The 13,441-nt window shown below is 38.9% G+C and overlaps 1 long non-coding RNA gene across 1 annotated transcript in view; it reads right to left on the bottom strand.

Annotated features, from left to right (window-relative positions):
* Positions 1 to 2,258: 2,258 nt before the first annotated feature.
* LOC142833447 (uncharacterized) overlaps positions 2,259 to 13,441 on the bottom strand; it is a 40,984-nt gene continuing 29,801 nt past the window's right edge. Inside the window, exons 2-4 of the long non-coding RNA XR_012907409.1 lie at positions 10,579 to 10,705; positions 10,328 to 10,388; positions 2,259 to 2,623 (exon numbers count right to left, since the gene is read on the bottom strand). This is a non-coding gene — a long non-coding RNA (uncharacterized LOC142833447). The remainder of the gene's footprint in view (positions 2,624 to 10,327; positions 10,389 to 10,578; positions 10,706 to 13,441) is intronic.

Below are 13,441 nucleotides of genomic sequence, written 5' to 3'. Positions count from 1 at the left end.
TAAACAAATGTTTAGTCCCCAGAATAAGCAAGTTAAAAAAATGTTTGTGCCATGGACCGGCTTAGGGGAGCCACTCAGACCATGGGAGAAGCAGGGTCCTGGTAACAGGAAGGCACAAGTTCGGTGAATGACAGACAGACACAACACACAAGAGAGTGGTTGGAATCTGCTGCGATTTTACTGAATTCATGTTTTCATTATATAGTATTCAAACAAAGAACAAATCAGAAGGTCAGGTGTCATTGGTTGACACAGTATGAAAGCTTCTTTTAGTCACATCAGCAATATCTAAGAAAAGTACATTATCAGGAACAGGTGTTAGACATAAAGCATCCTTAGAAGAGGAAATCTTGTCCTTGGGACTGTAAACCTCAGACAAGTGGTTTCATCTTAAGAATAGAAAGTTTCTGTCTCATTATCGCTATCATGGCCCTTCCTCTTCCTAACCCTTTATTTCATCTAGTGACCAAATATACCTAATCAGTTCTCTGCACCTGTTGAACTATACTTTTTAATACCTTCTTATGCAGCAGACATCATGGGGGTTGGGATCTAGCAAGCCTATCCATAAAGTTCAAAGTATTATATAACAGTTTTTGTCCATCAACATTAACCCATCTATTCCCTTGCTCATCATACACCCTGTGTATAACAAAGGTTCTGCTGTAGTCTTATACATTCCCATACTGTGCTTCCTTATCCCAGAGCTGTTTCTGAAGAGAATGATCCTTGTCTTGAATATATATAAAAACTATCATTATTATGAAAGAATTTGTGCAAAGTTCATATCCCGCATAGCCATCTAATCGAGAAACCCGTCTATGCCTCAGCGGTGGCTAATACCAGGCTGTCTTCCATTGACCTCCAGGAAGGCTAGTCCCATAGGATACGTAGCTCCCATCCGGTATAATGACATATGTCATGTCACAGAGATGACACTGGAGTTGGTGTGGCAGTTTGATCATACAAATATTTTCCTATGCAAAGAGGATTTTGCATTCAAATTATACAGTGTTCATCTGTCTTGTTTACAATCTGAAAAGAGGACAATAGTTTACTATTATAGTATTCCTCATAATCTTATTTGAGGACCAGGGAAATGGCTCCATGGGAAAGGTCTGTGGTGTGCAAGGATGGAAAACTGACCTTGATTATCATATTAAGAGGACCAAAAGTAGAAACTGCAAAGTGGTCTTCTGGTCTCCAAATATCTGCATTGGTCCTAAAAACCCATAATCACATTGCATACACACCGTAAATCTTTGTTACAAAATAAATCTTAGTGCCCTTACATTACCTGACATCTTTGGATAATTTCCTTAGAAGGCAATTCTTCAAGATAAAATGGTTAACTAATTGGCAGCAGGGAAGCATGGAACATCAGTATTATGTATATATATTCTAATATATATTTACAACACACATATAAAACATCAAGCTATGGTATGAGATACACAGTTGAATGTTCATTATCCTACTTTATTACATCTCTACCAAATAAATGAAAATACTGTTTTGAGTACACACACGAGATCATTAATGTTTCTTATATTCTCTTCTATTAAGCATTTTTAACATTAACATTGTTAAATTGTGTTGACCAAAGAGCAAATGTTGTGAGTACTTCATCTACCCTTAGACTTGTACTAAGGAGGTAGACTCATGAGGATCAAGAGTTCAAATATATCCCTGAATCATTACTAACATTTAGGCAAAACTGAATAACAAACAAGAAAATCTCAAGGGAATTTGTGGAAATATGAAAAACAAAACCAGGAGCAACAACCCACCACCATTTCATAGATACTCTTACTTAAAAAGTATGATCACACACTGCCTGATATTTAGATAAAAAAATGAATCAATTAGATGATGGGGTTACCATTCTACACATTATAGTAGAAAAATACAGATTAACAAAAGTCACGGAAGAAAAATAAGGACCACAAAATAAACTTTACTAAATGGATTTGTCACACATGGAGCACACTTTAGTATCTACCTCAAATGTTTCAAAGTAGAAACCACAAGGCAGTGATCTCTACCATCAGTCTTCAGTGAGCATGGTAAATAATTTACTTCCTTCAAGGCTATAATGAAAAATAAATGGATCATTATTTTTTTCTTGAAGCTGAAGACAACTGTAATGTCTAAAGCCTTTACAAAATCATTTTCAGAAAGCGTTTTCTTTTATGTGAGTTTATTCATATTTCTGTCTTTTAATTGATACACATAGGCTTCAAAATATTTAGAGCACTAGAAACATGGCTGGGCAGTTAAGAAATGTTTGCTACGTGGCCCAAGGTCTGATTTTTTGACAACCTCCTGTAATTTCTGCAATAAAATCCTAGGATCTAATATATCAGAAACCAGCATGCACATTCACATACCCACACAAAGCACACTGATATCACATAATCACAATTAAAACAACTCTTTAAACATATTTTCAGTCATGAAAGTTTTTCTCATGTAAGAATTCATTCCTATAATATAGGTGTTAAGGCACCTAATGGCTTACAGAGTTTTTCTTCACCATGAAGCAATCAGGCAGGCTTGAAGTCTGAGAAATCAATCCTTCTAAGTTGATGGAATCATTTGGGAAGACTTATGAAATGCTGTCCTGCTGGAGGAAATAAGTCACTGTGGGTAGGCTTTTCTAGTTTACACCCTCTGCTTCATGCTGTAAGTTAAGGATTTGAGTTCTTAACCTGTTTTAGCTGTCATGTTAGACAGTTGTAGCAATAACACTTTCTTTCTTTTTTGAGAAAGTGTTTCTCTGTAGCTTTGAAGTCTGTCCTAGAACTAGCTTTGTAGACCAGACTGGCCTCAAACTCACAGAGACCCACCTGCCTCTGCCTCCTGAGTGTGGGATCAAAGTATGCACCACCACTGTCCAGCTGTCATGTCACTTTCATGGTGATCCTGTATGTATCCCGCTGGAGCCAAAGGCCAACTTAATTTTTATAAGTTGACCTAGACATTATATCACAACAGAAAAGGAACAAATATAAATCAATAAAGTTTTACACTTGAATCAGTGATTCCATTCAATTGAGGAGAAATATAAAATCTAAAAGGGTTACATTACTGTTTAAATTCATAGTGCAAGTGTTACAGCTCGGGGGGGGGGGAGTTATGCTGACTGCCAGAAGTCAGACTATACCTACAGCTATGAAAGGAAGGTAGTCTGGATATTTATAGCTGTGTAGAGAAAGATACCCTGATCTGATGTGGGATTCCCCTCTGTGTGATGTGATTACCATTAATGAATAACGAAACTGCCTTGGCTTGTTGATAGGGCAGAACTTAGGTCGGCAGGGATAACTGAACTGAATGCTGGGAGAAAGAAGGGAAGAGTAAGTGAGATGCCATGGAGATGCTGAAGACAGATGCTGGGAATTTTACCCAGTAAGTCACAGCCACAAGACCATACATAGATTAATAGAAATGGGTTAAATTTATATGTAAGACTTAGCCAATAAGAAGCCAGAGCTAATGGGCCAAGCAGTTGTTTAATTTATACAGTGTTTGTGTGATTATTTCAGATCTAAGCTAGCCAGGTGCCTGGGAACCAAACAAGCAACCTCCCTACAACACTGACTGTCAGAAGTCAGGCTATACCTACAGTTGTGAAGAGAAGGTATCTTGGGATGTGGGATTCTCCTCTGTATGCTGTGAACATGATTTATTACCATTGGTAAAAAAAAAGTTGCTTTGGCCTACAGCAGGGCAGAATATAGTCAGGCTGGAAGAGAGAGAGAGAGAGAGAGAGAGAGAGAGAGAGAGAGAGAGAGAGAGAGAGAATAGGTGGAGTAAAAGAGATGTAGTTGTTCAAGCAGAAAGATGCCAGAACAGAACATTACTGATAAGCCACAGCCTGTGGTGAGATTAATAGAAATGGGTTAATTTAAGATGTAAGAATTAGTCAATAAGAATCTTGAGCTAACAGACCAAACAGTGTTGTAACTAATATATTTTCTGTGTGACTATTTGGGTCTAGATGGCGCCAGAAACTTCCTGAACAGTCTCAAATTACAATCCTGGATATCTACAGCTGATAGGAAAGCTACCCTGACTGTTATTAAGTCAGGCTATGCCTGAAACTGTGGAGAAAAGGTATTCTGAATAGTTATAGCTCTAAAGAGAAAGGTACCCTCACTGACCTGTCAGGACATACCTACAGCTGTGAAGGGAAAGTATACTGGATACCTACACCTATAAGGAGAAAGGAATCCTGACTGTTGAGAAGTCTGGCTATCTCCTTCTGCTCCTGATTTGGACCTTGAGATTTCTGTCCGGTGCTCCCATGTGGGTCTCTGTCTCTGTCTCCTTTCATCATCTGATGAAGGTTAATATTCATGAGGATGCCTATGTGTTTGTCTTTGGATTCACCTTCTTATTTAGCTTCTCTAGGAACATGAATTATAAGCTCAATGTCCTTTATTTATGGCTAAAAACCAAATATGAGTGAGTACATCCCATGTTCCTCTTGGAACTCAGGACCACGAGGGGTACACCCACACACTGAGAAAATGGGGATGTTCTATCGGGAACTCACCAAGGCCAGCTGGCCTAGGTCTGAAAAAGCATGGGATAAATCCGGACTAGCTGAACAAAGCGGACAATGAGGAATACCGAGAACTCAAGAACAATCGCAGTGGGTTTTTGATCCTACTGCCTGTACTGGCTTTGTGGGAGCCTAGGCAGTTTGGATGCTCACCTTACGAGACCTAGATAGAGGTGGGCAGTCCTTGGGCTTCCCACAGGTCAGGGAACCCTGATTGCTCTTCGAGCAGATGAGGGAGGGAGACTTGATCGGGGGAGGGGGAGGGAAATGGGAAGCAGTTGCGGGGAGGAGGCAGAAATCCTTAATAAATAAATAAATTAAAAAATAAATAAATAAATAAATAAATAAAAACCCTGGTTCGATTCCCGGAAGTCTGGCTATAACTGAAGCTGTGGAGGGAAGGTAGCCTGATAGCTAGGGCTCTGAAGAAAATGGTAGGCTGATTGTTAGAAGTCAGGCCATACCTACAGTTGTGAAAGGAAAGTGTACTGGATACCTACAGCTATGACAAGAAAAGGTATCCTTGTAGAGGCCCCAAACCATGAGCCTATTTCCACCTTGTCTGAAGGTCAGAGTTTCAGGGTGGCAAAGTTGTTAACAGGTGTGGTTACACACCCTGACCTAAGGTGTGGTTGTTTTGTGTTTTGGACTTTAAGAGGGCCCAGGCAGATAAATCCACTCCCCCTTGAGCAAAGGTGAGAGAATTCAAACATACTTCTGCTCCTTCTTTTGAATTAAGATATTTGGCCTAAGGAATGACTGCCTTTAGGATCCTTGGTCTAGGGTCGGTTCACTGCCTGAATAACAGAATGTTTTTCTCAATAATCAAGGACTTGATGGATCAAAGTATTGAAGCAAGTAACTGTTCTAGTTGTCCTTGGCATTGTGTTAAAGCAGTCTTCTGTCTCCCCCCCCCCATTGTATTGGGGTATAAACATAATGGGAAATTAAATGCAGGCAGATTTACATTATTCACTGGAACTCCCTGCCAGTACTATCCTATGCTTCTGCTTTATTATTTTCACTTGTGTCTTCATTCTCTTTGCTTATTTTTCTAATCCCCAGGCCCCTACCCTGGTAACTGGTATACTTGTCAAAGATGGTCCCTGACAAATACTGGCTATTGGGAAGTCCGGCTATATGTGAGGCTGTGTTCCAGTGGGAGATGTTCTCCATGCAGGATGTAGCAATACTGCTCCTCTCCAAAAGAGCCATCACAGCTGGGCCCTGCTTCATTCTGCTAAGAGAGCTTCAGAACAGAGATGTCCATGGCTGTTATACTCCACTTCCCTAAGGGAGTTTCCTAGCAGAGATGTTCGATGTTTCTCTGTTTCACCCCACTAGGGAGTTTCCTAACAGAGATGCCAATTTTTTTCTCAGCTTCAGCCCAAATTGTTACTTCTCTGCTTCACTGGAGTTAATGGGAAACTTGCAGAAATGTTGAAGTCGCTGGTGAAGAGTTGCTACTTCTGCTCTGCTCCTTTAAGGGAGTTTGCCAGCAGAGGTGACCAAAGCTTCTCTGTTCCAATCCACTACAAAGTTTCTTACCACTACAGTGAAGGTTTTCACCCAAAACTCATTCAAGAAATTTAATTGGAAGGGAAGAATCCAGGAGAGGGGCTCTCTCTGCCAGGGCAGAAGCCAGCTGAACATGTACAGAACTTATATAGGACTTCATAGTCACAGAGTATTCCCAGGGAGAAGGTTCTCATGGTGGGAATTGGTTAGATGTCAATCTCTGATCTTGAACAATGCAGAGATTGGCTGGATTTCATGTTCAGGGGTTGGTAGATCTTGAGCTTAGGGATTAGCTGGTTTTGTGCTCAGTTGGTCAAGGGTAGAGTGTGTTTCTTTGGCTTTTGTTTTAGAGTCAAAGTGTGTTCTATCACTTGCCTTTTATAGTCTTTTAAGTCTGATTTCAGGGTCAGGTGTTTCTTTCATTGGCTCTGGATTCAGAAACAAAGTGTATTTCCTTGTCTTGGTTTTAGAGTCAGGATGTATTTCTTTGTCTCCAGTTTCAGAGTCAAAATTATGTATTTCACTGGCTCTGATTTCAGAGTCAGGATGTGTTTTTTTTGACTGGCCCATTTACCCTACACATAGGACTTCATAAATTCATTTTACCATGAGTTTGTAAGTACAAACAGTATAAAAATGACATCATAATGCTTGAAAAGATTGTTAACACTGACAAATTTATTTCTACAGAAGAAATAGCTCTGTGTTGTAGGCAGAAGATCCTTGTTCATTCCTGGCTGCCTAGACCCAAAATAATGACACAGAAACAATATTAATTAAAACACTGCTTGGCCTATTAGCTTAAAATTCTTTTTTTTTTTTTGGGACAGGGTTTCTCTGTGGCTTTGGAGTCTGTCCTGGAACTAGCTCTTGTAGACCAGGCTGACCTCACACTCACAGAGATCCGCCTGTCTCTGCCTACCTAGTGCTGGGATTAAAGGCATGCACCACCACCGCCCAGCTAGCTTAGAATTCTTATTAACTAACTCTGACATCTTTTTTTTTTTTTTTGGTTTTTCGAGACAGGGTTTCTCTGTGGTTTTGGAGCCTGTCCTGGAACTAGCTCTTGTAGACCAGGCTGGTCTCGAACTCACAGAGATCCGCCTGCCTCTGCCTCCCGAGTGCTGGGATTAAAGGTGTGTGCCACCATCGCCTGGCTAACTCTGACATCTTAAATTAACCCATTCCTATTATTTTGTATTTTACCACAAGACTTGTGATTTACCAGTAAGATTCCAGGGCATCTGTCTCCAGACTCCAGATACATGGAGTCTGACTCCACTTTCTTTTCTCCTCTATCTCTGCTTGGAATTCCTGCCTTGCTCTATTCTGCCCTGCTATAGACCCAAAGCAGCTTTTTTTTTATTAAACAAAGGCAACAAAATATATTCACAGCGTACAGAGGGGAATACCAAATCACTTTGTAGCTGATTATAAATGTTTTGGCTAAAGATCTGACCAAATACTGTATAATAAGAAGTCCTCTTTTTTATTTCAGGTCAATGTCTACTGTAATATGCAAAGATTTTAAAAGATTGCTGCAAATAAAAATTTTACTCCTATATAAAGCACAAATTTTTCCACACTGAATACATTTATAGGGTTTCTCTGCAGTACGATTTTTTCTCATGATTTAGATTATTCATACATGCAAATGCTTTATCACACTGATTACATTCATAGAGTTTATCCCCAGTGTGTGATCTTTTATGCATTTGAAGAGTACTGTGACGTACAAAGGCTTTACCACACTCATTACATTCATAGGGTTTGTCTCCAGTATGTGTTAGTATGTCTTTGAAAATGACTATAATAAACAAAGCCTTTACCACACTAATTACAAACACAATGTTTCTCTCCAATATAGGTTCTTTTATGCTTTCGGAGGTTACTGTGACATGCAAAGGCTTTACCACACTGATTACATTCTGTAGTAATAAGGGCGGTGGGGCTGCATTCCCAGCACCCTGGCCGCCTGCACTGCTAGCTTATGCCCTGAAATAATTACAGGGACACTGTATTCTTTTAAACATGCTTGGCCCTTTAGCTCTAGCACTTACAGGCTAATTCTCACATCCTGATCAACCCATCTCTAATAATCTGTGAGAACCGGTCTTACCGGGAAGATTCTAGCATAGTCCATCCTGGGTCTGAGCTTCATGGCATGTGTCTGCCCAGGAGCGGGGCATGCCATCTCTCTGAGGTGTCTGCCCCGAGAGGAGAGCTGTTGAGTCTGAGCTCACTTCCTCTTCCTCCCAGCATTCTGTTCTGTTTACTCCACCCACCTATCTTCTAACCAATAAAATGGGCCGAGGCAGTTCCTATATTAGCCAATGACCTTCCTCCATCAACATTCATAGGGTTTCTCTCCAGTATGGCTTCTTTCATGCCTTTGTAGGTTACTGTGACATGCAAAGGCTTTACCACACTGGTTACATTCATAGGGTTTCCCTCCAGTATGAGTTCTTTTATGCTTTCTGAGGTAACTGTGACATGCAAAGGCTTTACCACACTGATTACATTCATAGGGTTTCTCTCCAGTATGGCTTCTTTCATGCCTTTTTAGATCACTGTGACATGCAAAGCCCTTACCACACTGGTTACAATCATAGGGTTTCTCTCCAGTATGGGTTCTTTCATGCCTTTGTAGATTACTGTGACATGCAAAGGCTTTACCACACTGGTTACATTCATAAGGTTTCTCTCCAGTATGGGTTCTTTCATGCCTTTGAAGATCACTGTGACATGCAAAGGCTTTACCACACTGGATACATTCATAGGGTTTCTCTCCAATATGCCTTTTTTCATGTGTTTGAAGAGTACTGTTATGTGCAAAGGTTTTAAAACATTGATTACATTCATAGGGTTTCTCTCCAGTATGAGTTCTTTTATGCTTTCGAGGTAACTGTGACATGCAAAGGCTTTACCACACTGGTTACATTCATAGCATTTCTTTTCAGTGTCTGTCTTTTTATGCATTTGAAGATGACTGTGATGTGAAAAGGCTTGACCACACTCATTTCCTTTATAGGTGTTTTTTCAGGCATGTGAAGATGACTGTCACATGTAATGGCTTTAATACATTGAGTATATGCAGAAGTTTTCTCTCTAGTTTGACTTTTTTCATGCCTACAATGATAATGGTACATGTGAAAGCATTACTACATTTAATACATTGTTGAATTTTTTATCTGTATAAATTAATTTTACAATTTAGTCCTTTTATAAAGAGGAATTAAATGTTAACATTTTATTACTATGTTTACAATTTTACAATTTTGTTTTTCCCCATTATTAAGGCTTGCTTTTCATCTTTGAAGATACATGATTCACATTTACAGAATCTTTTTTCTACATGAGAATTTTCGTGTATTTGAAGAGAACTGAAAAAACTCAGAGCTTTACCACTCTTATTGCATTCATGTGTCCTCTACTGTGAGTGATACTACATTTGCTAAGTAAACTAGGACAAAGAGAAATATTTGTACAGTCCTAGTACTCATGGTGCTTTTCTGAAATGTGAGATTGTTGATATATTAACAATGAGGCTATAAAACTAATTACTTGTATACTTTTATATCAAATTCAACAAGTATACTCAACATGGAGACTGCTACACATCTTCTGTTTGTTCTGAGAGAGAGGTATGCTATATCTTTTCACATCCCTATGCTCATGTGGCTTGTATCCAGAGTAACATATGATATACCTAGTAAAGGAAGAATAACAAATACAAGATTTCCACATTGAGATCACACTTTATGGCCTCATAGACTTGTGGCATCTGGATTAAGGCCTCTCCACAACAGCTGCCCCTTGATTCATGACTCTAACTGCCCCCTCACTGAACTTAACACAGTCACAATATATGGGTTAAACTACCTTTTTTATGGACTATTAGTGTAGTAGAGAGTTTTAGAGATATACTTATCATCTTTTCAACATGTATATCTTTTATAATATGAATAATATGAAATAAACAGACAATTTTACAGTATAGTTCTCATTGTATTATGATTCAAATGGTAATATAAGTTAAGACATTGTTTCCTTGACTTCTTTCTTAAAAGAATGACTTGCAAATGCAGTTCACCTATCTGAAATTAAGGTATATGATTTTGTGAGAATTTAATAATTATCAATGCATGTTATTATATACACTGCTGCTGTTGTTTAAAACATATAGGATGTATTACAATTCTTCAGAGGTATATTTGTATATTTATAAATGAAAATTACCTTTCATGTCTTCTAGAACTTTGACAATGTTCTTCAACATTATGGTCTTCCCAACTGTATCCTAAAATATAGTGCCAGACATTATATATTAAAAATTATAAAAAAAATTTAGCCACCATTTGTAGTAAACCTTACAACCATGCCTGATTTATTTACCCCATTCTACTTTCTCAATCATATTACAAAAGAGCACCATTAACCAATGAACAGTTGTCCCCTTATTTGAAACATGAAAGATAATTCAGCCCTACCTATAGTAGTGAGGTTTCTGTAGGTCTTCACCATCACATCTTTGTAGAGATTCTTCTGGGAAGGATCCAGCAAAGTCCATTCTTCCCAATTGAAGTCGACATGCACATCATCATGGGTCACTGTATTCTAAAATATGCCATACATGTGTACAACCAAAAGCACGATTCTGACAACACTGTAAATGTATACTTCTTTGACAGTATAGTCATATAATTCTGGTGCTCCCCATACTTACTCCATGACACAGACATCATAATTTAATCACCAAGTCACTTTAGAAGCAAAATGAATAGGAGGCTCACCTCTGTCATTTCTGACCCTTTGAATGGGATATCACCTTACAAGAGAAATGCCTACTGACCAACAATGAAAGATATGTAAACAGATCAAGAGTACAGAGTACAGATAAGAGAAACTGTATGAAAGGTTAATACCTACCTACAAAAAGAAAAATAAGATGAAAAAGCCAGATGTATTGAATCATACCTCTAATCCTTATACTCAAAAGGCAGAGGCATGTATATCTATCTTCCTCTGAGTTGAATACCAGCCTAGTCTATGCAATCACTGCTAGGACAGCAAGAAATACATATTAAATATCTGTTTCACATGAAAAATATCAAACAAATATAAAAGAAATAACTCATAGGTTTTTACTGGTTTCTACAAAGAGTTATGCATTCACTTGAACTCTTTATTCATCTACCAGAAACCTGAAGTGTCCCAATTTTAACTGCAATGTAAATAAGATTTTACTAAAAGCACTGTGTGTTTAAAGTTACAAATTGACAAATGAAAACAATAGCAATGAATATGCTGATTATAAATAATCAACACAGAGCAAAAAAGATAGATCAACAGTAAATAGTCCTCCTGGTCTTGCATACAGGTGGGCTCAAGGACTTACATGGGGGATCATAACTATCCATTGTTCCCAGCTTAGGGTTTCTAATACCATCTTTTGATCAATGTAAAGACCAGGTACTCACATGGTGCATATCCATGCATACAGGTAAAATACGTAGAGGTAGGCAGAGTAGATAGGGTTGAATTCTGGAAGGAAGAAGGCAGAGTCATAGAGAACCACCATGGAGGTGCCAATATCAGACATGTTGCATCTTTCCCGGTAAGCCACAACCTTGTGGTGATATCCAGATTACTAGAAATGGGTTAAATCAATATATGAGAGTTAGCCAATAAGAGGCTACAGATAATGAACCAGGTAGTATTTAAATTAATACAGCTTCTGTGTGATTATTTTGGGTGTAAGCTAGCCAGGACGACAAGCAATCCCATCTTTGTCGCCAAGAAGGGAACAAAGGGCCACCCTCCTCCTCCTACAAAAATATTCTTTTTAAAATAAAAATTCAAAACAAACAAAACAGGCAGGAAGAAGTTTATGCACCTGCAATCCAATGACTCAGAAGGCACAGGCAGTATTAATGTCATGAATACATGCCATTCTGGGAAACATAATGAAACCTTCTGACAAATTTTAAAATTCAAGATATGGGCGAAGCTCAGTACAATAGCATATGCTTGATAGGAACCGTCATACAACAATATTGAAACAAAAGCCAGGAATGCTGGCCCACTTTTAATCCCAGCACATGGGAGTCAGAGTCAAAAGATCTGTGAGTTTGAAACCAGCCTGGTATATAGAGCTAGTTTCAGGACAGCTAGGGCTACAAAGACAAACCTTGTCTCCAAAAATAAACAAACAAAAATGAAAACAGTGGGCTATTAAACCACCTAGGCACCAAATAGCAGCTAATTCTACTGAATCTTGTGTGATTTAGTGTTAGAATTTATGATGGTGGGGAAGTTATGACAGCAAAAGAAGAAAGCTGACTGATTAGTTTCAACCACAACATGGTAGGCACAAAAAACAGGAAATGGGTTGAGGCTACAGAAACTCATATTGTGGGATTCCCTTCTGTATGCTGTGATTATCATTAGTTAATACAGGAACTGCTTTGGGCTTAAGCAGAGCTATGGGAAAGAACTTAGCTAGGTGGGGAAAACTAAACTGAATGCTAGGAGAAAGAAAGTGGAGTCAGGGAGAAGTCATGGAGCCCCACCAGAGACAGATGCTGAGAACTTTACTAGGCCACAGTCACATAGCAATACACAGATTAATAAAAATTGGTTAAATTAATATGTAACTGTTAGCCAGTAAGAAGCTAGAGCTAATGGGCAAAGCAGTGATTTATTAATACAGTTTCTGTGTGATTATTTCAGGGCTGAGCAGCTGGGAACTAACAAGTGGCTTCCCACAACAAACTGGTGCTTGTGTGGCCAACTAAAATCCACTTAAAATCTTAGAGAGCTTGGAAAAGGATTCTAGACACTAAAAAAATAAAGTTTAGCCACATTTATTTCCCCAAATGGGGTTTGCTTACTGGTGACATGCTGCGGTTCCTTTAAGAGAGTTTTTCTGATTTAGAGATAGCAGGAAAAAAAACCTGCACCATTTTGAAATGCCGGCTTTCTGGACTGTGCTGCCACCGTGAACTCTTGACTTTCTGGAGGACCAGCTATGGGATCTGTGAGCAGATTGCTACTGGCAACTTAGATCCCCTATATGCCTGAAAATGGGGCAATGTACATGGCTCTCAGAGGCAGCAAGCATACCTCTGCCATGTTGGACTGGATGGAGCAAGCAGGCAGGCCGTATTTGCTCTACCAATGGCACAGCTTAAGTTCCACAGTGCTTAGCATTTTAAGAAGCGCTCCTAAACAGTAAAGAATTACAGACACACAATAGGACAGATTCATACCTAAAAGACCTCTAAATGAGACATGGTGTGTTTAAAAAATGTACATAGGCTTGGGAGAGAGAAGAAAACTATAGAAAGTTAT

This window comes from Microtus pennsylvanicus, chromosome 13, assembly GCF_037038515.1.
Source record: "Microtus pennsylvanicus isolate mMicPen1 chromosome 13, mMicPen1.hap1, whole genome shotgun sequence".
In the NCBI taxonomy this organism is placed as follows: Eukaryota; Metazoa; Chordata; class Mammalia; order Rodentia; family Cricetidae; genus Microtus; species Microtus pennsylvanicus.
Note: the sequence above shows the minus strand (reverse complement) of the source record. Positions and strands in the feature narration are given on the sequence as shown.